The sequence below is a fragment of the Alligator sinensis genome, unplaced genomic scaffold, assembly GCF_000455745.1.
Source record: "Alligator sinensis unplaced genomic scaffold, ASM45574v1 scaffold319_1, whole genome shotgun sequence".
Lineage (NCBI taxonomy): Eukaryota > Metazoa > Chordata > Crocodylia > Alligatoridae > Alligator > Alligator sinensis.
Genome location: NW_005842375.1, coordinates 490,621 through 497,991, shown reverse-complemented (window position 1 = coordinate 497,991; position 7,371 = coordinate 490,621). Strand labels below are relative to the sequence as shown.

The window sequence follows — 7,371 nt, the reverse complement described above, 5'->3', positions numbered from 1 at the left end:
CACATGAAGAACTGTATAGGCCTTCTAAAACTTATTCAGACCTTATACCTTGGAAGTAGGGGCACATTCCAAATAAACAGGAGTAAACAGGGGATCTCTGTTCAAATAAACCTTGCAGTATTTGAGAAGTTTTGGAGGCTATAAGGGGAAGGAAAAGTACAATGGATCTTTTAAAAAACAAAACAAAACTTATTTTACACTATTAACCATTTCATCTTTCTTTTTCAGAAAACATTGCTGCCCTGATCCATTGTCACAAAGAGAAAGGGGCGAAAAGTGTGGACATCAGCCGTGGATAAATTGGAAACTTAGATTTGGTGCCAGCTTCTACAGAAGGTTTTACAAAGCCACCTTTGGCATTGGAATGGATAAAATACTTCAGACTTAAATGGTAACCTTAATACTTCCACAGTCTCTTTTTAAATGTCCTTGGTGCATCTTCTTAAAATTTTGTACAAATTTTAAAGGTTTTTAAGCTTGTACTACTGCAGTTTAAATATATGGTGACCTTACACCAGCTAAATTCCAGATAAATCTGTACTTTTGCCACTTCTTTTATTATTAGAAGGTAGCTTGCAGTGTCAGCTTTTAAAAACTTTGCAACTGATGTTTAAGTTGTGGCTAAAACAATCCTTTACTTCTTTCATGTTGGGAGATGAACCCTCCTCCTCACCCCCAGTCCTTCCTCTTTGGGGTACAACAATTAAGAATTGTTTAATATTACTTGCTGACTAATTCTTTCTACCAAATAAAAAAGCCATACATGCATTTTTGTAGCTATTTCCATTTATATGACAAAAACTTTTATGATCTTATTAGGTTAGAAAAGCTACTTTACTTTGTTCTTTGGTAAGGACTATGAGCCCATTGCTGCTTCTGTTGTTGTCATACCTAGTTTCCTCCTTTTGTCATCTTCTGCCTCCCCTCTTCTCTCCCTCACCCTGTTTCCATAGCAGTGTTTTCTAACAGCTCTTCAGTAGTGCTAAGTACCATCATCACCAGTACCACCACCACTTCCTACGAGAATCCGTACTACTCGTTCTCTCCTTTTTCATTTTGTTCCTTCCACTTATTTTGCCTGTCTCGCTCTGTCTTGTCATCTTACTCTGTTTTCTCTCCTTAGCCTCTTTTCCTTCTCACTCTGTTGTGTCTTGTCGAACTTGATGAATCCATAATATTCCTAAAATGAAGTGGGATGAATTCTGCTTGTATCTCTTCCTCCATCCCTTTCCTGTAGCTAGTGGCTACATTTATAGACATGTGCTAGAGCAAAGCCTTACTGTAGATATCCTGTGCCTTTTTTAAAAGTGACATGCACAAGTGCATTTGTTTTGAAAGCAAGAACAGGCGGTGTTTAAATATCTGTAGTGCCGTAATCCTTTTATTTGCTCATGATATTAGAAGGTAGTCTGTCCCTATTTTTATTTATTTTTGAGGGCAAAAAAAACAGGTCTCCCACTATCACATTTTGATAGATTAACTGACCACTGGCATTCCTGGGGCTTGTAAAGATAACTGGCTTCCTTTGTCCAATCATAACCAGGTGCTCACTCCACCTGTGTATCACAGGCTGTGTGTGAAACTACAATGCTACAGGGTAATTCTTTCACACTTTCTACAGATGCTTTATATTAAGGGTGGGATTCTCAAAAATTCTTCTTATTTCCAAATTAAATAAATGATAAAGCTCCTTTTGGCTTCAGAAAGAACAGTTAAGCTAGTGCTGAGTACTTCAGAATATATCTCATGGCTTAGGCTGACATCATTTGGTCACTGAAGTCTTTTCCCAAACTGTTTTCCTCTGTTAACTGTCTAAAGTTCTCTAGTTTGGAATTTTGTCATCACTGCTGGGAGGAAAGGCGGCATGCAAGGAGATGGGAGATGATTGTTTTGGTGGTGGTAGCGGGGGAATTTTGGAAGGTGTGAGGAACTGTTAATGGACTCTGTGCCAATGGCTCTCTCTTAACTCCCCTCCTAACATCTGTACTTTAGGAAAATGGTGTGCCAATTCCATAGATCTGCAGTGGTGACAGCTGGAGCTCAGAAAAAAATTACAAGTAAGACCTTTCTCCCTGTTTTTTAACATTCATTTCTCCATTCTCTCCCTGTTCTTGCTTTTGCTTTTGCCCCCAAACTTTCTGATGAACATTATAAATGCTCCATTCTATTGATCTAGCACCTCTAAAAAAAAAAAAAACCCAAAAAAAACAAGGACGAGCAGCTGGCTCAACAAAGAATGCTGTCATTTGCCCTGATGGGAGAACTGTGGCAAATCAGAGGACTCATTCATTTTTAAGGGCATGTTAAAATCTAGTATATTCCCCAGAATGTTGGAGGAGGAAATAGCAGTGGAATTGGTAATTATCTGTTGGTGCAGGAAGACCATAATCAGCTGTGTAAGGAGAGGTTTGTTTTGGCTCAGGAAGTGCTGAATGAAGCTATATGGGAGGAGATTTGGGAAGAGCTAACAGTTGCTGTTTGGGCAGGTTCCCTGTCAGTGGGTGATACACTGGACTGACTTGGGTGGGAAGTGCCTTGAGGATGCCACATGTACAAATTCTTTTCCTGAGAACAGCTGGAGGATGTTGTATGGGAGGTTCCTCTGGCTCAGGGAACATGTTGTATGGGAGGGTTCTTTCTCGGCCTGGGAACACATATTTTCCACTTGACTCACTGACTGAAATCTAAATGAGCAATAAAATTTCTAAAATTAAGGTTCAATTAGTTAGAATAATATAAGTGAATTTATCATCAGGAAGGAAGACCAGAATAAGGGAAAAGAATGTATTAGGAGGAGGAAAACCACCGCCTGCTCAATAACAATGAAAAGTGGCAGGAAGTTGGGTAGCACCTTCATCAAACTGACTGATTTACTCTCTATCCACATAGTTATTTACCTTGGACACAGCTATTCTGAAAGTGTTAGCAGTCCCGTCTATCTCTTCTGTCACAGGCATTCTTTCTCCCATGTATAGAGATATTAAAGTTGACCTTTATGTACATACATGCATTATATAAATCTGCCTGTAGAAGTGCTAATCTTTATCAATGACAGGAAACTGCTCACTGATTTCTGCAGAACTCTTTTTCTCCTGGAAGCAACTCTGGCTTTTGTTTCTTCTTGGACTTGGCACACGGAGTCAGGAAGTAACATGTTAAATGTATGGGTGCTGAAGCAGAATCTGATGTGATTGAAGAACCCTTTCTTGACATTATTGTATAAATAGTTATGTTTTTATTTCAGTGGTGGCTGATGGAGTCACAGTATATTTTTTCAGGGCAGGATGGAGTGATTATAGTCAGTAATCATATATATGTTTATTATAATCATCTTACATTTAGATAGTATTTTTTTACCTAGATGGATCCTAAAGTACCTAACCTTTATTAACTGACTCTGCTGGCTATCTTATTTTATATTTATGGATCAATGAAAGCACATGCTGCATTCAGAAACACTTAAGACAGTATTGAGCTGATTAGAGAAGTTTGCAGTCTAATTCAGACAAACACAAGATACGTGTATGCTTTGAGTAATTACTTTACAAGTACCCTAGAAGATGGTGAGGAAAATTGTAAAGAAATTAATCTTAAAAAGTTTAATCAAAGTAGTACAGTTAAAGGCATGTATTGTGTGGGAGAAAGTTATAGGAGTTTGGTGAAAAAGAACTAAGAGGCTGTCCAAGCCTACTTGTGAGATGCTGTGAAAGACTTTCCTTTCCTCTCTCTCCCACTTCCTCCCACCCTACAAAAGAACAGATAGCAGGAGCTATGGAACAATATATAGCAACACTACATGTCTTTTTAGGATAAGGAAGGAAAACCACTGCATAAGTTCATTCTGTTATTCTAATATATTTTTAGAAGGCATGCAGGCTGGTCTTTGACACATCTAATTTGTTTTATTCCATCCATTGTGTATGACATTCAGTTGTTTTTCCATTCTGAAGCAGTAATTTTTATGTTGCCCATAATACAAATATATTGCTTACACTAAAAAAAAAAAAACACCAAAAAAGCAGAGCCAGGACCTTGCGTGTATATGGCTGTGTATTCTTAATGGTAACGTAATTACCCCTCAGTCTAAAAGTTATTTAAAAATTGATTAGTCTATGGTGGTTACTAAAACACCAAAATTTTAAGTGAATGTGAATGAAGGCAGTAATGGCTGTTTTGGGGTATAACCAGAAACAATGGTTCTGATAGGTATCACTGAAATGTTAGCTTTGAAGCCTTAATGACAACATTTTAAATCTTAGTTATTTCACTGTTGATCATTTTACCAGAAAAATGAAGCGCAAACACTATTTTGTCATAAAATATAGTGGTAAATACTGTAATGGGATCCAGAAGATAGTTCCTCTTAACGCGTTTGTGTGGGAATGAGGAATTCAGGCCACTGAACCAAAGATATTGTCCCCTTCATTTTTTCCCCAAAAAGGGGTAAGGTAAAAGGATATAATATGCATCTTTTCCCTCCTACTTAAAGTCTTTCAGTCTGTGTTAGAGAAAAGCATGTGCTTCTGCACTTGCATACATGCTCACAATAGACCAACAACCTAACTGATTTATATACAATTCTGGCAAATCCTTAATGTCACAGTGTCGGAGTAGAGGGAAGAGATTAATTCCTTAACCCCAATATTTATGGTCAAATCAAAGACTTTTTTTGTGGTCTTCCTTTATCTGAAGCATAGCTGAACAGATTGAATTCAAAATTTGTTTTTGAAAAAAGACACTGCCATTCAGCTGAGACCTTGAATGCCAGTCTTTCAGTCCTAAGCAGGCTTTTATAGCTGAGTTATAAACTCTTGAAAAAGGTGATTCATAAATGGAAACATTGTCAGAACAAGTTATTATAAAAATGAAATATTTATAAAGGGTCCAGTTGTAAATTGTATTCGTTTTCACAGTGAGTCGACTGTTAACCTTTCTCTGGCTTGTTCTACAGTTTGCCCCTTATTTTACTCAACTTAACATACAAAAATTGCCCTCTCTCAGTTATTAAATATTGTAATTTGTTTATATTTTCATTTGATAAGGAGAATAATGGTTATTCCTTTCTTTTAAATTCATGTTGATGAAATGCCTGCCTTTGGAAACTTAACTTAAAATCAGCAGGAGAAGCATTGGCAAGATGACATGGAAAAAAGCATTTAATATACTGCAAGGTTCAAAATGAGCAGCAATCCTGTCTTGGCCTAAGGCTGCCATTTTTAAATCAAGACCATTCCGTTCTGTTTCGTATCAGGGCAATGGGCTTCTTTTTTGTGATGAGACAGAAAACTCTGTGCCTTGATATAGTGTTTTTTAGCTGGGTCTTTACTTGAGCAAAGGGAGGATTTTTTTTTTCTTCTTTCAAAATTTTCTGTTGATCTTAAATAAGATGTTCCATAAAAATCTTCTTTTAAATGTTCAAGTGAGGGTAGTAAATACTAACATTCAGAATACTTAAATACTAAATTCAGAATAATGATAGGTCTGTATTTTTATCATTTGAGACTATCAGTTGATGGGCTGGATCTGGCCACCCCTGAGTTAGGTAGTCTGTTGCTGAGAGACGGTGTTTGAGGCTGGGGGCTGTTTAAGCCAGGACAGGTTTGCTTGCTCCCTGTGGCTGCTAGGATGGGTTGGAAATCATTAGTGAGGTCTGAGGTGTTCAAGGTGGGGCTGTGTCACCCTTGTCTTGGTTGTAGCAGGGTCTGACAGTCTGAGTCTGGTGCTGTTGATTTGAGTGACTGTATCTTTAGGATTGTGGTATAAGTGTAAGAATCCCTGTAACAGATCCTCCAGATTCTGGTAAGTAGGATGAGAGCAGATAGCAATGTTATAATGCAGAGCTTGGCTGTAGACAGTGGATCTAGTGTTGAGAGCTACTGGCATGGAAATAGCTGTAGCGGTCAGCTGGTTTTGTTGCAGTGTGGTGGTGATATGGCCATTGTAAACTTTCAGAGTGGTGTCCAATAAATGAATTTTCTGGGTGAAGTATTCTAAAATTAATTTGGAACAAGGGCATATAGAGGTACTAGACAAAATCCAAAATTGTAATATCTATGCCTAAATCTAGTTGTCTGCTCTTACCTGAAGAAGAAAATTCTGAAATAGGAGGCAGAGGTAAAGGAGACTCCTTGGCTTTCTTCCTAGACTTTCCTTCTATCATTTGATCTATTTTAAGTATCTTTTATTTCTTTTCCTTAAATGACTGTTTATGCCAATGTTGCTTTTCTGCAAGAAACACTTTCACAATTTCAAGGTCAAAAACTAAGAATTTTTGTAAGCAAGATCCATAGAGGCTTTCTATTTCTTTCTCTTGGTCTTCTGTAGTGCTTAGGCAGCATGTATAATTAGTGAAAATACCATATCTTATTTCAGTACTTTTGACAAGCTCATCCTTCCTTAGTACTCATTGTATTGATATTGTATACTTTCACTTTCTTTAAATAATTCTGTAATTGATATTTAATAGATTTCCCTTCTCTCATAATGAGTCCTTTCATTCGTTCACAGCCTCCTACATGGTGTGAAATTAGCAAGGAATGCATTTCCAGTAAAAAAAAAAAAAAACAAAACAAAACAAAACTGTTTGAGCCACACTTCAGATATTAATTAAGAGAATCATTCATTGATCTTTCTCAGGGATCAAAAATATATTTCTCGTCCCTCAGTTCTATTCCAAATAGCAATAATTTCCTGTAAACTAAAGGCTGAGAATGACTGGTATGGGGAAAATGTTGTGTATGCAGTTGCTATGGAAACATACCTTCTAGACCTTGAAAACCAGCATTGCAGCCTACAATGTCCCCACTGTTTGTTGGCACTGTTTGTAAATCACGGAAGTTATATTCACTTTCTTCTCCCCCCCCCCCCCCCTCTCAAACTAATTATGAAATGGCACAGGCAGTTATCTATACCAGGCCTCTGCTTTGGCACATTCATTATTCAGTATTAAGAGAAAAATGAGGGCATCGGGAAAGAGAGTCTGCCACTTCAAAATGTGGATGTTTTCAGAAAAAATCAGAGCTGCTAAGCAGTACCATAATACAGTAAACTGGAACCAAGGTATCTTCACTCATAAAGCCTTTTTTTGTAATGAGGTGATCTAGTTGTATACCATATTTACTAAAATACAAGATGATCCTGAGTGTAAGACAGTGCCCCAATAATTAGATTCTACACATGCAAAATATATACATTTATTATAATTTTGCATGTATGGAATCTAGTTTTGGAGGACCATCTTAAATCCATCTCCCCTTCACTACTGCAGGTGGGGGTGGGGGGGAGAGGTGATGGGGTAGTAATGGGGCAGGCAATAGGGGACAGACAGTGGGAGAGGCAGTAGCTGGGGTGGGGCAAACAGTGAGAGAGGCA

The 7,371-nt window shown here is 37.7% G+C and overlaps 1 protein-coding gene across 3 annotated transcripts in view; it reads left to right on the top strand.

The window, feature by feature from the left end:
* The first annotated feature begins 231 nt into the window (after positions 1-231).
* Positions 232-7,371, top strand: part of PEAK1 (pseudopodium enriched atypical kinase 1) — a 98,898-nt gene continuing 91,758 nt past the window's right edge. For 2 of the 3 annotated variants that reach the window (XM_006029385.3, XM_006029383.3), the window contains exons 1-2: positions 232-391; positions 1,993-2,057. The gene's annotated coding sequence lies outside the window, so the exon portion shown is untranslated. The remainder of the gene's footprint in view (positions 392-1,992; positions 2,058-7,371) is intronic. The other variant, XM_006029384.3, reaches the window with a different exon arrangement.